At 42.9% G+C, this 16,994-nt stretch overlaps 1 protein-coding gene across 1 annotated transcript in view; it reads left to right on the forward strand.

The window, feature by feature from the left end:
• The window catches only part of Lpp (LIM domain containing preferred translocation partner in lipoma), a 597,188-nt gene that overhangs the window by 367,445 nt on the left and 212,749 nt on the right, over window positions 1–16,994 (forward strand). The window lies entirely within an intron of this gene.

Below are 16,994 nucleotides of genomic sequence, written 5' to 3' on the forward strand. Positions count from 1 at the left end.
AGATGTCACCGCAGAGGAACGTAGGGAAACAAAAAGGTGAGTGTGGTCCTCTTTGCACAGTACCGACATCACTACTCTACTCTTCAGCATACAGTGCCACTAATTGCTCAGTAAGGAAGGACTGTCTTCCCAACGCTGAGTGAACACAGTCTGTAAGAAAGTCTGACCGAAGGGCGGAATCAAAAATAATGTAGCTTCCTGTTATAACATTTTGTCCTTTACAAAAAAAACATTTCTGAGTAGTGCAGAAATGTCTTCATAAATTTGTTGCACTTCCATGGACCTGGGTATATTTGCAGTATCTTATGTTATACCAGGTACAAGAAGTCACCACATCTGTAGAAGAGAGGTGTCTAAGGCAACAATAGGAGCTACTGACATTCAGAGTCCATGTTAAAGTGGTAAGAATTTAAGCAGCATTGATACCACAGTGGCTGCTAGGGGTCAAACAAGTAGCCAAGGCCTCTAGATACATATGTGGTAAAGTGGATCTAAGACAGACAGGCTGCTTCCATTTGGAAAGAAGCATAGACCTTGGGGCTTGTTTCTTGGCCCTCGTTTGTCAGATCACGTATTCTCTAGAAGGGTCTAACTTCAGTCTTTAATTCTATTAAGAATATTTGGAAATCCTTTGCGAATGGAGCTTCTCAGTGTATGTGGACTCCTTTTCATTCAGTAGGCCATTATTACTACTTCTGACTACATAAGTTATACTATACTCCCTACTCATCACAACTTGGCTTTTCCCCCTGCTTCTGGGACATCACATGTGTTCCCCTCTCAGCATGAAATGAAAAGCAAATGAGAATTATTCTACAGAAGGTGAAATGAGGAAACTGAGCAAGCTTTGAGTCCCTGGGTTGGTACCAAGTTCCCGTTCCCATTCAGTAAGGGCTGTGAAGATGCCAGAGTCCAGGAACCTTTGTTTACCCTGAAACAGAAAGGTAATTTGTAGAAGTGGACCGAGTCGACCGTATTTTTCTCAATCATTTCCAAATTTTGATCAGATTGTCAGGTCCATAACAGATCATTCTCATACTCAACTTTGGAACAAGAACAACAAAAAGTCCTTTTTGATGTATACTGGCACTGACTCATTCATCTGCGAAGAAATTGACTCTTATAGCATCCCTTTAAAGTCTAAGCTTTCCAAGTAAAGGACCTGTGATAGGCTGGAGGAATCCACAAGCCTCACCTATGACATTTATATCAAAGTGGGATAATGATAGTTGATCATCTTTGAGTATAAGGCTTACACACACACACACACACACACACACACACACACACAGGAAATGGATTTTGGCAATGACTCCTAATAAAGGGCTAAGAAGATGCTTCTGTAGGTAAAGTGTAAGGACCACAGTTTGAGTCTTCAAAGCCACTTAAAAGCTAGGTGTGCATGTTGGGCCTCCTGCAATCCTGTCAGCAAGGAAGCAGAGACCAATGCTAGACAGACTAGCAGCAGTAAAAGTTCCAGTTTAGCAAGTGAGACCAAGTGGTGAGACCCTGCCTCAATCTGTGAGGAATGTACTGTGATGTTCAGGAAGCCTCTGTCCATGGAACATTGCTTTGTAGTTTAACCTTCTTTCAAACCAAGCACAAAGCCTCGCTTTTCTTTTGGGGACAGTATATATGTGCTTGTAGTGTGCGTATGTATTTGCATGCATGTGTGAACATGACCTGTGAGGTTGATTTCTGCAGTCTTTCTCCAGAACTCTACACCTTAGCATAGAGGCTCATAGGATGGCTAAGTGACATTACTCAAAGAAAGGGATAATGTCAGAATGGCTTGAGGGTGCTGTTCTACCATTGAGGAATCAGAGAAAACAAAGGAGTACTTCTACAATCAAGGCATGATTTGACCCTGGATATTGTAAACCTCAGTTGCACATTTGAATCTGTTGATAGGGAAGTCTGGGCCCTTGATCCATGGTTGGTGATGTGACGTCACCCACCTACTTAGGCCATGGGAAAATGTTAACTATTTACCAGAAGGTATCAAACTTTTGTTTGCGAATTATTTGAGAATGTTAATTAATCAAAATGACTAATTACATTATTTTTGATCTTAGGTGTCAATGATGGCATATCCCTTTTTTTTAAAAACTGAAATATCTGTTTTTAACAGAATCGTATATTGTCACATCATATTCAACTTTCAAATTAAAGATGAAAGCCCAGCCATGCCCTTTTTATTGTGATTATGAAGAGGGCAGTTTGAGTTTGATATGTAGCCATGTGTTTGTGCTGTGGGAAGAGAATGGGACCGAGGCGTCTTCAGCCTGTGCTATGGTCATCTGTTGACAGAGAGTGAGCCCTAGCTCAGATGTGCTCTGAGCAGGACACTGCTAAATCCAACACACTTGTGGGGAGAGACACCTTCTTTCTCATCATTGTGTCTGCTTGGCTCAAGGATATAATTTTCACCATCAGAAATGAGCTCCCAGTGCCTCGCTGAATTCTTAATATCTTTTAATCTGTTTTAAGAAAAACTCAACTTCTTTGTCACACTTTCAGCCATGGTAAAGAAGAATGCCACTTTCTAATTAATTTGAGAATGCAAAGGGTTGGAGATTTTCATAGCCTGAATAATTGCCAAGGGACGGCTGTTCAGGATCCTGTTGGCTTTGGTTTGCTTTTATTTATTGAAGTACTAATGGAAAAGATGCTTTTGCATCTTTAAACAGTGTCCTTTCTGGACACTGAAGATTTCAGAACATTTGACATTTAAACTATTGGGGGTGTTTGTCAGTTTCTCCTCTGTGTTTTAGATCAATAGTTTTAATTTTTCTACTTTGTAGAACATATAAAAGAAAAAGAGAGTGGAAGAACAAATATAAATGAGAGAAGTGGGAAGAAAGAGAGAGTCATGACGTGGAGGCCTACAGGGTCGGTATTGGACTTGTGTTCTCACAATGTGCTGAGCAGTTAGTTTTCCTAATGCAGAGACCACAGTGTGCACCCTGTACCAGCTGAGCTTAGTTTCTTGAGAGACACTGTTATAAGCCAGCCTTGGTGGAGAGAAAACATTCCCTTCCATCAGAAGTCTGTTTAAAGATACACTAGGATCTTTTCCTCTGTGGTGATTTATACAAGCAAGCTTTAACTCTGTGTTTCTGTGTGAGTGTTATTTTACAAATGTGTTTCCTGCAGCCTTCAAATAAGGTGGCCTGGCGTAAATGCCTGCCAGAGTCTTGATTAACAAATGTCAGGGTTTTGATTAATGAATGCCGGGTTCTTGAAGTTCTTGAAGGCATGATGATTCTTCAGCATATAGTGATAAAGTTACTTTGGCATCCATTTCCTGGCCATGCCTCAGCCCTCATGCAGGGACAGATATTTGCCACAGTGTGTGGAAGAGACTGCTGCCGTGTGCCCTTAAAAGAGCTGTGGGATTCACTCCCCTAGTGTAATATGTTTGTTAAATTCTAAAATCAGTAATCTATTAAAGTGCCTTTGAAATGCCCTCCAGGATGATGCAGCCTTAAAGAATGTCAAACCCTCCCTTAGCTCATCTAACACAGAGGGTTTTGCTACCAGGGTGCAACAGACTATATTACTTCTTCATTTAGATGTGGGGCTTGGGAGATACATAATAGCTCAGGAGAGAAAAAATATGGAAGGAATTCCCAGACCTACAATTTCCGTAAAGCTTAAGGAAACATTTGAGAATGGCAGAGGAGCATTCCATACATCCCAGTGGAATCAATACATGTACATTTCTGCAGCTTCCTACAGGGGCATGAACCAAGTGCACTGCTGGTGTGTGAAAATGAGCCATCCGACTGAAATCCTTGTTAATGGCCTGTCCTTCCTAAGAGCCGAGGGACAGTAAGGTACATTCAGGCGGAAGGGTGGGCTTGGACATGGGACTGGGCTCTGCCAATACCATCTCATGGTGCATGATGACGAGAATGGAAACTATAACTTGAGGCCAGCGGGAGTCATATTGGTAACTCCTCTCTGGGCACTCGCCGGCTCACAAAGCACGTTGTGACCCATACGGATCCATGAATATTGGGTGAACACAGGCCCAAGCTTTCCTTCTGTTCGTTCATAAATTGCTTGCCTTGTATCATGTGGCAGACTCCTGGAAAGCCATGTCAAATATTTTGAAGATTATCTCTGTTCTCTGGGTAGCAAGCGCCTTGATCTTGGCATCTTTGAGTGTCTGAATGGCACTGCATACCCATGCTGCATCAGATGGACCTTCAGTGGCCTGTGCTATGTCCAGGCACAACTCATATGTTGTGCAGTGAGTAAGGTCAGCAGCTGGACGGGAAGAGGGAAAGTACCCCTTAAATCCCTCTAACCAGACTTCCTCTTCTCCGGCACTCATTGCCACACATGACCCTACCAATGACACATGATGGCCATACTTCAGTTGGAAAGAGGGAGTTAATGATACGTTTTGCAAGCAAAAATAAAAGGAGAGAAGATGGGAACCCAAATGAATAAATTATCAAATCAGGGGGCCAAAACATCCAGCAAAAATTGCCTGGGGAAACCCCTTTGAGACAGCCAGCTGGAGTTCCCGGTAGAGAGCCCTGGACACTGCAGAATGTCCCCATAAGCAAAACTTTAACAAAAGAACTAATAACAGTAGGATGATATCATCAACCTAGGGGCCTGCAAACATCTAGCAGAAATGTCTGCAAGCTGAGGCAGGAGGCTAGAGTGCCCAATGAAGCCGGGTGCAGAGCAGTGTCCTCTTTGAGTCCATTCCCAGCCCTCGGGACCCCCACAGACCCTTTCTCATCAGTGATGAGCAGTAGGAACCTCTCTTGGAAATGCTTTTCCTTCTAACTTTCCCCAGGGACACTGTTTGACTTCAAGAGCTGGTTATCACATCTCCACTACTGCCCACCTTGTCACAGAGAAGGGGAATCAGCCCGTCACACACAAGGGGCCCTCACACACTTTGCCACAGCGTGCTTAGGTCTGAGAGTGAGGGCCACAGTGTTTCGCTTACCACTGAGTTCCTGTCTTTGTCTTTCTCAGCTGCACCCCTAGGTTGTCTGTGTGTTTGTGTCTGTGTGTCCTGAGATCTAGGTTTAGCTCAGTGGTAGAGATCTTTCCCACTGCGTTCTAGGCCCTCAATTTGTTCTCCAGCTCTGGTGGGTGTAAATTGTTACAGTTTTTCCCAAACAATACAGTTTACACTCTTAACAGGGATGAGAGAGAGAGAGAGAGAGAGAGAGAGAGAGAGAGAGAGAGAGAGAGAGAGAGAGAGATATCTCTGACTTTCCCAGTGCATGGTGTCTTCAGTCTTCCTGGTTTTAGCCATTCTCATGGTACTTAGTCCTATCTCATTGTGGTTTAAATTTACATTTTTCTTTTAATTACTCATGTGTTTTACACATGTGCTGGCCATTCCTATGTATTTGCCTTAAATGTCATCAAACATTTTTCTATTTTAATTATAATATAACATGAACAAGGAAGAATAAATACTGGCTCATGAAGAAACATTAAATGTAGACGATGGACACAGGAGTCATATGAAGCTATTGTTTCTATCATTTTAACCCCGCACTTATTTTACTGTTCTGTTGGTTTTGTTTTTTTTTACATGTCCATGCTATGATTTGTCATGAAAGTGTAAATGTGGGTCTCCCTTCTCACCAGGCCACTGGCCTGTGAGGACAAAGGGAGCAGAGAGGATGTGAATATGACAGAAGGACTTCCAGAGACCGTTGTAGTAGGCAGCTCCACTTTATTCTTCCAAGAATAGGGGATAGAGGGGCTCTAGGGGCACAGGCGGAAAGGGCTGATTGGTCATGGTAATACAGCACCTGATTGTCACGCAGGCCGAAAGCCAGAGCTAGACTTGTGTGCTGAGCTATGCTACTCCACACAAGGTCGTTCTTCAGATAGACCAGGCAGCTTTGTTCAGGAATACTCTGTAGACAGAGTCAGGCAAAGGAAGGGAAGCCCCAGTGAGGCAGGGAATCCTCCATTTTGCACCAAGCTCAGAGAGCCATCCCATCATGAATCTTGGGGTTCTCCAACGTGTAAACTGCAGCGCGAATCACTACAGCATCACGAAGGCCCTCCCAGCTGATGCTCGTAAAGAACGATAGGTCCTGCGCCGTGCCAAGGCAGCCCACCCCTCCCCACAGTGCTCAATGTTGTTATCCAGGGCCCTGTACTAGTACCTTAAGAGTGGTTTGTGAACATGATTTTTCATCTAGATTTTTTATGTGCTGCAATATTTTTGAAAAACTAAATAACATCAGGTTTTGTGTGTTGATAGCAAAAACACGTTTCGAATTATTAATTTTATCCTCTTGTTTCATTTTAATTCTGTATCAAAACAAATTCCTTCTATGCACCTTGGGGATTTTGTTTTATTCTTGCCCAAGGTAAACCTTAATACTGCCCAGTTTCAGAGACCAGTATATAGCTGTCTTCTTCCTAGAAGACAGAAACGTGTTCTTTATTGATCAGTAGTGAATATGCAAACTAAATAATTTAAATAAAACCTAGTAGGATGTTTCCAGCAGTAGGAGAACTTCTGGGGGAATGGGAAGGTCAAAGACAGGGCCAATAGGGCAAAGTCTTACTATGTCTCTCAGGCTGGCCTTGAACTTGCCAAGGTTCTTTTGCCTCAGTGTTCCAAGTGCTAGGATTTATAGGTGGGAGCTGCTACACCCAGTTAAGTCAGCTGTTTTCAGCTCATATAATTCCAAAAGTGTCATTGTTCCAAAAATGAAGATTTGTTATTTTAGATCTTTGACTTTCTGAAAAATGGAAAATCCAACTTTTATAAATACTCTTAGCCAATAATATGGTGTTTGCTCTATTTCCTACTTGGAATTTAAGGAATGTTCTTTAGAAAATATGGCACTTTTCCCTTTTTTTGAATTAATTAATTTTTTTTTTTTTTGCTGGAGCTCACTTAAAATTTAACTGTATAAAATTGCATGTAACTTTTAAAGCACGTGCTATATAAAGTGTACTAAGCATGTTTGTAACTTTTAAAGCACATGCTATATAAAGTGTACTAAGCATGTTTGTATACAGTGAGCATCCACAGCATTTTACCTTCAATTTCCTAGTGCCTGGCCAACCCTAAACACAGAGAGGCGAAGTCACTCCCTGAGGCCTTCCCAGGCTCCTTTCCACTGTGACGTTGGCCAGCATTCCTGGATGTTTATGTAATTAGCTCATTGCACAGTTGTCCAAACAAAATATTCCTTAGGCCTCGTGATTTAGACACTTATATTTACAGTTATATTTTTGGGACCTAACACAATATTCTGTCAAGACTTAAGGAGGTGAAATTGTACACTAAATCTAAAATCAAGACAATAGGTTCTACTTTATTGAGTCTTTATAAATATTTGGTATATTTTTATCTGTTGTTTATGTCTATGGAGAAGTCAAAGTGTGAAGTCTGTGTTGGAATCTTTGTGTTCTTCTTTTATTACTCTTCACGATCCATACCTGTATTCTCTAACATCAGTTTGAATAGAGTTACCCTAGGTCTTAACATACCATTGTAAAAATATCAAAGATCATCAACTTACTGAGAAAACCCTGATTTTTGACTCAGGGTTTTAAAGGTTTACTTTGGCCTGTTAAACAGCTTGGCAGAGAGTTGCTTCCAAAACAAAGTTTGATCACTTCATGACCAGGACCTGAGGGGGAGAGACTTGGGTTTGACAATGCCCTTCAGAGGCATGACTTTTAGGGCTGAAAGACTTTCCACTAGGCCCCAGCCTTTAAAAGTTCCCTCACCTCTGATTAGCATGAAAGTAGGTACAAACCTTCAGAGAGCCTTCAACACCTAGACCTTAGCAGATGTCACTCACAGTTTTATCTGAGGAAACCCCATTTATACCCCTGCTACCCAGCCCCACATAAGACAAGCATGTGCCAACAGTTACCTTGGAGAGAGCTGATGTAGGAGGTCTCTAAAAGGACAGTGCATCACAATTGCTAACCATTCCTGGAGAGCTGCCTTGAGGAGAAGGAAAATGACCATGCTACTAAGACCTAAGGCCTAAAGCTTTCCTTGGCTTTGTTTTGTAAATAGCTTTTAAGTCCAGCCATCCTTACTTATCAACATAATTATCATGGGATCCTCATGCAGTAAATCACTCAACATGATTTTTTTGGAGCTGGGGAGATGGTTCAGAGGTTAAGAGTACGTATTCCTCTGAAGGACTAGTAGTCCCAGAGACTGAGTCTCACACAAAGGGGTGGTTCTCAACCCTTTGTACCTCCAGTTCCAGGGGGACTGATGCCCTCATATTCATGGGAACCAATCATGTATGTGGTGCCAATACATACATGCAAGCAAAGTACTTACATAAAAAATGACTGAATATAATAAAAATTTCAGTTAAAACTTAATCCCCTGCTTGCAGAATGGTTCATACAGATCCCCTCATGCTCCAAGCCTAATGGCCTATGCCACTTCGGCTTTTCTATATAGGTGTTGATGAAGTTTGCCCAATCACCCAGCTTCCAAGTGGATAGCTTATTCTTCGGCATTTTTCATAGTATCACTTATTCTTTCTGTGATTTGTGCCTCGTTGGACATGTTTAGTGTATACTATCTTTATTAAGATCATTTCTATTTTAAGGATTTTTAAAATGGTGTTGGGGGGTATTGGTGTTTGTGTGTGTGTGTGTGTGTGTGTGTGTGTGTGTGCACGCACACACACGTGTGTGTGCATGTGTGCATTGTGTTAGCACAGTCACTTCCTTGCCCCTTTAAGGAAACCCCATATCTTTAGCAGTCTTCTCCCAAGTTTAGCAACTGTAGATAGTAACTAATCTGTCACCTTCAATGCATATACCAGTTATTGACATGGAATCATAGATTGTCTTATATAACTGTATCATTAGCCAGGTAATTTCAAATACCATCCATTTTTTATGTACTTAAATAGTTCTTTCCTTTCTTATTACTGAATAATATCTCACAAATTTGCCAAATCGTGTTTACCCTTTAACACGTTGATGGCATTGGAAGTTTTCTACCTTCCTGTTTTTATTTCTGGGGCAGGCCTTCCCAGCTGTCTGACACTCAGACCCAGTAGTAGAATTACCTTGTGAGGGACTGCTAGACTGCCTTCCAATGGCCCAATGTGTTTCGCAAGTCTATTGTCATGTCCACACAGCAATACATTTGGCTTCTCTATTTTTTTTTTCAAATTCCATTGGATTTTGAAAATGCTTTACTTTTTAGTTAATTTGCTATTTTTGGTGAGGTCTTGCTATGAAGCTGAGGTAGGTCTCAAACATGTGGTCCTCCTGCCTCTGCCTCCCAAGTGCTGAGCTTCTCTCTTTGATCCACATTCTGTTGTGTGACTTTCTGCTCAGGTAGAAATGCCTGTTCTTCCAGAGCAGGGAGCATGTACGTGCCCTCTTTCTCTTAACTCTGCTACAATCAGAAGCTAGCACGAGTCGGGCACTCCTGACTAATCAATAAGGCAATCGTAAGTGAAATGGTATTGATTGATGGTCCTGGATTTGGGAGTTGTTTACATGGCTTTGTAATGTACATTTTAAATGAATGTCCTGTGTTTTAATTGTAGTTCTATTCTGGGTCTGGTCCTCTCCTCAGATCCTGCTTTATATCATAACAGACTAATCTTCGGCTGGACACTGGAGTGAATTGTCCAGCTCGGTATTATTGGAGTTTTTCTGCCTTTGGCTATGGTTAATGAGCTGTTCTACTCCTGGGCTGGCATGATGAGACTTGATTCCTACTCAAGGGTCAGTGTGGAAATATTGTTTCCCACTCTTCCCCCAGTCAAGCCTTCTCCTCCCACAGTTCCCATGTCTTCAAAACGGTTGGCTTTCTCTCCCAGAAGCTCAGGTCTGAAGCCTGGAGCCACTGTTTACATTCTTTTTTTCATAGTAGATTTTTGTGTGCATACATGTATTCCTTAAAACAATATATGAAATGGGCGAGTGCCTTGAACTCTAGCGCCCATAGGCTGGCCATGCCCCATCGCTCCATCTGAATCATAGTTGACTCTTAGTGCTTTGTTACTTCTCTCCTTGTCCGTTTTCACCCCGTCCTTAGCAGAGTGACTTTATCCGAGTCCTGCTGGCTTACTTAGTTGCCTAGCTGTCTTAGCTTACTGGTGAGGTCCCTCTACCAGTATCCCAAGAGACAATAGAGTCAGAACTAAGCTTGTCAGTGTCTGTCCATGCACTACTCTGAAGACCGCATTCCAGTCTGTAGCAGTCACTTTGCGTTCAGCCGTGCACTGGAATCCAGGCCGGGGCTTTGCCTTGGTCTTCTCAGAGCAGCCTCCCCAGGTATCTGCATGGTCATTGTTTTACTTCATGCAGGGCATCACTCATATGGTACTTAGTACCACCACTCCATCGAAAACAGCCCCCAAAGACTCTATCCCCTTGCACCCCTTCCTTTTCCCTGTAATATTTATCACTGCTGAACAGTTTATTCACGTATTCATGTGTGTGTGCAAGTGATGTTTATATATGATATGTGCACATGTACAGTGTCATATGTGTATAATTTCTCTGTATATATACAAATGTTTGTAATGTGCTCCTGTATGTGCAGGCCAGAGGTCAGGCTTGGACAGTGTTCTTCTGAAGTTCTCTATGTTGCTTCTGTGTGACAGTTTTTACTGGGTCCGAGGGCTTGCATATTTTGCTAGACTGGATAGCCAGGGCTCCTCCTTTCCCGTACTGGGCTTCATGGCTCTCGCATGCCGTGCTTTTACATGCGTGCTGGGTGTCTAACTGATGTCCTCAGGCATGTGGGCGAAGCACTTCACTGACTGAACCAGCTCCTTGCCCCTTGTTCAGTATTTTAATGATTTATTCTTAGTCTTTTCCTTAGAATGTGTCATGAGAGCCTATTTCTTGTCTGTTTAACCACTACGTAGCAAATAGTGACATAAATATAGTAAGTTCTCAATAATAAATGTGTTTCTAACAAAAGAATGAGCAAGTCTTGATTTCAAAATCACCCCTCCTGAAAGTGACTTATTCAGATATCTGTGACAAGTCCTGACAGTGTCTTCTGATGAGTGGGCAAGGCCCCAATCCTGCCATCACCTTACCTGATACCCACTTCCTGGAGGAGTTGCCTGTGTTTTCATGCCTTCTCCTTCACTAAGAGCTTTTGCTGTAACTCCCTGTGTTGTCTGCTTGGCTTTGAATTTCCAAGTCAGAGACAAGTTGTGCCCTCTAGTTTGGTGACAAATGTGGCGGTGCTGTTTATTATAAAATGTTCTTCAACGTGACAAATTGTTCTCAGACTTTGCTGGGCTTAGGCTAAAAATAGGGCCTGGGATTTTACATGATAGACAATCTTGTTGACTGTTTCAAAGCTCTGTGGATTAATAGCTGCCAATATTGATTATTTTTGTCAGACCCAGTGCTAAGAGCGTATATGGATTGACTCTTGCTATCTCATTAACATGCTCACTAGATATGATTTTCCTTCTACAGATAACAGAACTGACAGAGATCAAGTACTTTACCCGATTTTGTTTTATGAGCTCTCATAAATATAAACAGAGATGAGCATTAAAATAAAGGGGCCGATTTGATCATGTGACAACAGACACTTTGTAAGATCATGTCTGGAAACAGACGAACATCCAACTGTGTTTTGGTGCCAGAATTACACAGATGATGACAAAATTGCTTTTCCGTTTAAGTTCATATTCTAGTCTTAATATTAATCTGTTTATTGTAGAGAGACGGTACGACAGTGATACCCAGGGATCCCTGCTCTGGTTCTTGTAAATAGTCTTATGATAAATTGTCCAGTCATCCTGACTCTGCCTTCTCCAAGTCAAACCCCTTGACTGAATCGGCTGTGGTGATTCTTTCAATGGCTGAGGTGTCAGGAGTTAAGGATTAAAGTGGCCCACTGAGGAGATGACATCTGGCCAGCCCAGAAAGGATAGGGTGAGTTATTTCTTATCTGGGAATGAAAACTGTCACAGGCAAAAGAAACAAGGGTGACGTCAGGTCCCTTGGGCTTGTCATTTACAGGGACAGAAGCAGAGAGGTGAAGCATTGTCATCAGAGGAGAATATGTAAAGTGACAGGGGCACACCGCACCCCCCACTCCAGCTCTGTGCACAGAGTTTTCTAGCAGGGACAGCTTACCTGGGAAGGGCCTTAGCATGCAGACAGCAATGTGCTCAGTGTGCTTAGACTAGAGGGCAGGTGGGGTGACAGGAAGTAAAAGGACAGCAGGCATTTTCTTTGACCAACTTCTCCTTAGCATGGTGGCCTGAAGCCGTGAAACTATGAGCTAACAAAGTCTTTTCCTGCTCAGGTTGCGTATGCCAGATAGTTTTCGATGCATTTACTTAAAAAAGAATCTCATTTGTGTGGATCTGCCAGGCTTTCAGGGTTTGGGCATCTGCTCACCTGTCCCGCCATCCTGATTCCTTCATGCCCCTCCCCCCCCCAAATCTCCACTTTATAAGGAACTGGATCAACCAGAATCAGATATGATTGAGTTTACACCATGCTAAGCAAGAAGCCCAAATACAGGGGAGAGCACCTCTCAGGGACCACGCGGAAGAGTGCCCACATGTGCTAGGACTTCTCCGTGTGATGCCTTCTCCTGGACCTTCAGTCACATGGAAGTGTCTGTGGATTGTATTTAGACCCTGAATTTTTACTTTCTAGAATACTGAGACTCGGGGGAATTGAACCAAAGATTATTTGCCCTACCTTACCTATTACATTTTCACTGCCATGTTAAAAAAAGAAGCTAAAAAATGCTTGCTAATGGGCAGCAATTCTGAAACCACATCTGTTGATTTCAGGCAGGCCTTGTGCATTAAGCTCCTGAGGGTCCAACAGAGGACATCTCTTTCTTTAGTCCAGTGGTCCTCAACCTCCCTGACGCTGCAACCCTTTAATATAGTCCCTTGTGTCGTAGTGACCCCCTAACCATAAAGTTATTTCCATTGCTACTTCATCACTGTAATTTTGCTGCTGTTATGAGTTGTAAGGTAAAATGTGACATGCAGGATATCTGATGTGTGACCCCCTCCCATGAAAAGGGTAACTACCCATAGTTTGAGAACCACCGGCAGTCTGCCTTCACCGGGCAGCTGAGCGTTGTACGTTGCATGTGATTGGTAGACTGAGGGATGGAGGAAGCAGGGAGGAGTGCGCTGCTGGTCTCCTGGAAGCCCAGGGCAGAGACTGCTAAGCTGTGAGATCGCTAAGACAGACTGACACTTTTCAGCCTGTGTCCTGACCACAGCATCTCCAAGTGAGGAGAAACAGCTTGTGACAAAGCCCCGAACGACTACAACATCAAGATAATTTCACTCAAACAGTTGAAACTTTTTTTCCAAAAACCAGAAGAAATCATAAAAGGGCAAGGGAAAAGGAAATGTTAAAATATGGCGTGAAATCCCGGCCATTTATATCTGAAATTTAGAGTCAGTTGAGCAAAATGAATGTTGCATTTACTAATCACATTTCCTATTGATACAAAACAAATCTGGCTTGAAAAGAGAATTAAATAAATGATTAAGTATCCCAGACTGTCATTTCTGAAACCTCTGAGTAGAACATGTAGTTTCTTTCCTGTAAGAGAATCGCCGACTTGGGGGTGAGCCTTGGCGAGCTGTGCTGGATAGCTTTGGGTGGGCAAGCAAGGGACAGCTGATCACGTGACAAGGCTGGGCTGCTCAACCTCTGTGGCAGTTCTGAGATGTCTGGCAAGGCTGCTCACAGAGTCAGACACCAGCTTCTCTTCCTTCTTCCTCCCTCTACCATCCCCCCTCCTTCTCCCATATTTCCACAAATACTCCCTTTCAAAAGAAATAACCAGGGATGCAGGTGTTTAATGGTAATCCCAGCACTCGGGGGGCAGAAGCAGACAGATTTCTGAATCTTGGTCTTCATGAAGAGTTCCAGGTCAGCCAGAACTACCCAGTGAGACCCTATCTCAGAAAGAAAAACAGAGATGGGGTAAGGGGGTTCGTTCTTTAGCCAAAGGAGGGAGTCATTGGTTTCCGACTATAATCTTGGAGGTAGGATTACTGATTCAAACAGGGTTGAAGATTTTCTATTCAAAGATAGAATCAGGTTTGAAGGGATAATTTAATTGTTCAAGTGGTTGTCTTGAAAGTATAAGGACCAAGGTTCAATTCCCAGCACCAACATAAAAGATAGGCAGGGCAGTGTGATCCTGTATTCCCACTGCTGGGCAAGCAGAGGAGGAGTACCTCTGAAGCTTGTGTAGGCAAGCCAAGGTGTAGCTGAGGCCGAGCTGCAGACTGTTTGAGAGATCACGTCTCACCAAGATGTGGTGATCAATAGAGGAAGGCACCTGACATTGTCCTCTACTGTAAACACACACATGCCTGTACACATGCACACACATACTTAAGCGTACACATATACACACATCCACACACACAGCAGAATTCCTGTGTTTCTGTTTTGATTATTAACTACGTGGTCATAAAGAATCCCTGCAAGTGGAAACATAGTTTTCTCAGGGAAATTCTAGAACACGACAATTATCTCAAATGTTCCTTCAGATAAATTCATGACACTGTAGCTTCTCAGACAACACATAAATGTTGACCCCATTTGTCTAAGAAGCCGTTGTGTCCATTCACAAGAAACCTGAGACCCAGGAGAATGACTCTCCAAGGTGTCGCAGCATAGACGACACTGCAGAATGATCCTGAAACCTCCCAGGTTGAGAGCAGTCATGTGTTCAGATTGGTGGGTATTTTATCATCGTCGTTGGTGAAATGGCCGCTGACTTCGTGTGACATGAGCTCATACCCCTCATGTCTCTTACTCAGTGAGGTATCGGATTGCCAGACTGCTGTAAGAAATACCACAGCCTTCTGCACCAAGTGACCGAAGCAGCAGAACTTCACTTTCTCACACAGCTAGAGGTTGAAAAGCCTGAGGTCAAGGTCTTTCACATCATAACTGAGGGCCTCTTGATATTTTCATGCATATTGTGACTATACTTTTCCTGACCATTTGTCACACATCTTAATGTAAACTCTTTCAGTAGAGAAAAAACAAAGAGACTTCGCCTTTCTTCTAGTAACATTTATTTTTTAAAAATGTTTTAGTATTATCATTATTAAAATTTTGTAAAGTGTTCTGACACAATGTTCAAGACTCGTTAATGTCACATAAAATTTAAGATTATCATTAAATGGGAGGACATTTCCATCAAGTTTCTTTTACGTGCGACATTAGCAATTTATACTATTAACAGAGTCCAGAAACTTGTGAATTCTGCTCTGTGTGGCTCACATTGGAATGATTTATGTGGGACTGTATTTGTAATTATTCCCAGCAGAGTACTGAATATTTTCTTGGTAAGAAAAACGATCTTTATGTGTCACAGACATGGTCCTCCATGTATACTCTGTTGATAGGCATGTACACTTGACCACAGTTCTGGTGTGGGTCTCTCAGTCTCCACTCTGCCTGCTGTCTCCTCCTGCTGAATACTCCCTATGCCGGGTGTTACAGACACATTCCCGTCACATTGCTTTTGCTGCTACGGGTTAATGAACAAAAGGGGCCATTAGAAATAGGAACTTATTCCTGGGACATGAACTGACATGGTCCTGCCAGCAAACCATGTTAGCATAGCTTGTTACATTTAGCTAAGTGTTCCTGAGGCAACAAAATAGCTCAGTAGATAAAGTGACTTGTCACCAAGACTGGCAGCCTGAGTCAATTCATGGGACAGCATGGCCACACTTTTCAGCCCTCACTCAGGACGTCATAAGCAACATAGAGCCTCCCATGTGTCCATGCCTGTCTTCTCCATCCATATCTGTGTAAAGGGTTTGTGCTCCTCTGGGCACTCGCTTCAGAACCATTCCTTGTCCGTCTTGCCTCTTCCTGCTCACTCTGACTGCTCCATTATACTTTTTGTTTTGTTTTGTTTTGTTTTGATCTTTATTGCATAGCGCATTGGAGGGCTGAGACACATATCCTGGTGTTGGCATAGAGGAGCGGGAGTGAATAAAGACAGTCTGGTGGAGAGGCCTCAGATTCCATGCTGGTTCAGCTGAGTGGTCAGAGAAGACTTGTCTAGGAAGTTCCTTTTATTCTGATCTGAAGGGAGTCTGGCTGACAGTTTGGAGACTCAGGAGAGGAGAACGTCGCTACTCTTGTGCACTTCTTAGGGACTTACTCTGCAGTCCTAACAGCTTCATTCTCTTGACTAAGACATTCGCACGACAAACGAGAGGCTAGGCCCATCATTCTTGACATCTCATTGCCTCAGTTGATAACGTGCCCTGCTTTCACCGTTTGAGAATGTCCCGTCAGTACCTGTTCTGAGGACTCTGAGTATTTCTTTAACAAAAGTCTAGAGAAACTTCTACCAAGACCCTGTGCCTCAGTACTGACACCATGGAGAACAGGTATTTATCATCCCTACTATTAATCCCTTCCCATTCCCTCCCTTTGGTGCTGAACCTGTTGTCCTTTCTGCTGTCCCCTTATCTACTGACTCATCCCCTCAGTCTGCCTGTTGCTAAGCGTTCCTTGGCACAGACGGAGGACAGTCTAGCAATGTGTCTCATTTACATGCACCCCAGGCAAGTCATTGGCCCAGCATTACCCAGTGTGACCAGAACCAATAGGGACATTTGAATATTTATACATTGCACAATTATTCTTGCTCAGACCAGTCTGTTTGGTTTGTATTTTAATTTTTATGAATGAGATATATGCAGCTGCCAGCTTATTGAATTTTGAGCCACTTAGGGCAGGGGAGGACAGGAATGTATAGAAGCCCTGCTGTCTGATAATACAAAGACACCCACCAGTCTAAACAGAAGCCATTGAGGTCATGGCCCACCATGCTGTTAAGTACAACTCATAGAATGGATAGTGTCTATGGCTGTTCTCACTGTGATGAGAATAGCATAGACATAGGCAGCCTTGAGGGTGACTCTCCCATCGAAGGATAGTGGTGGAGATACAAGCCCTGTCACCATATCAACATTCTCTCC

Source organism: Rattus rattus, chromosome 4, assembly GCF_011064425.1.
Source record: "Rattus rattus isolate New Zealand chromosome 4, Rrattus_CSIRO_v1, whole genome shotgun sequence".
Classification (NCBI taxonomy): Eukaryota; Metazoa; Chordata; class Mammalia; order Rodentia; family Muridae; genus Rattus; species Rattus rattus.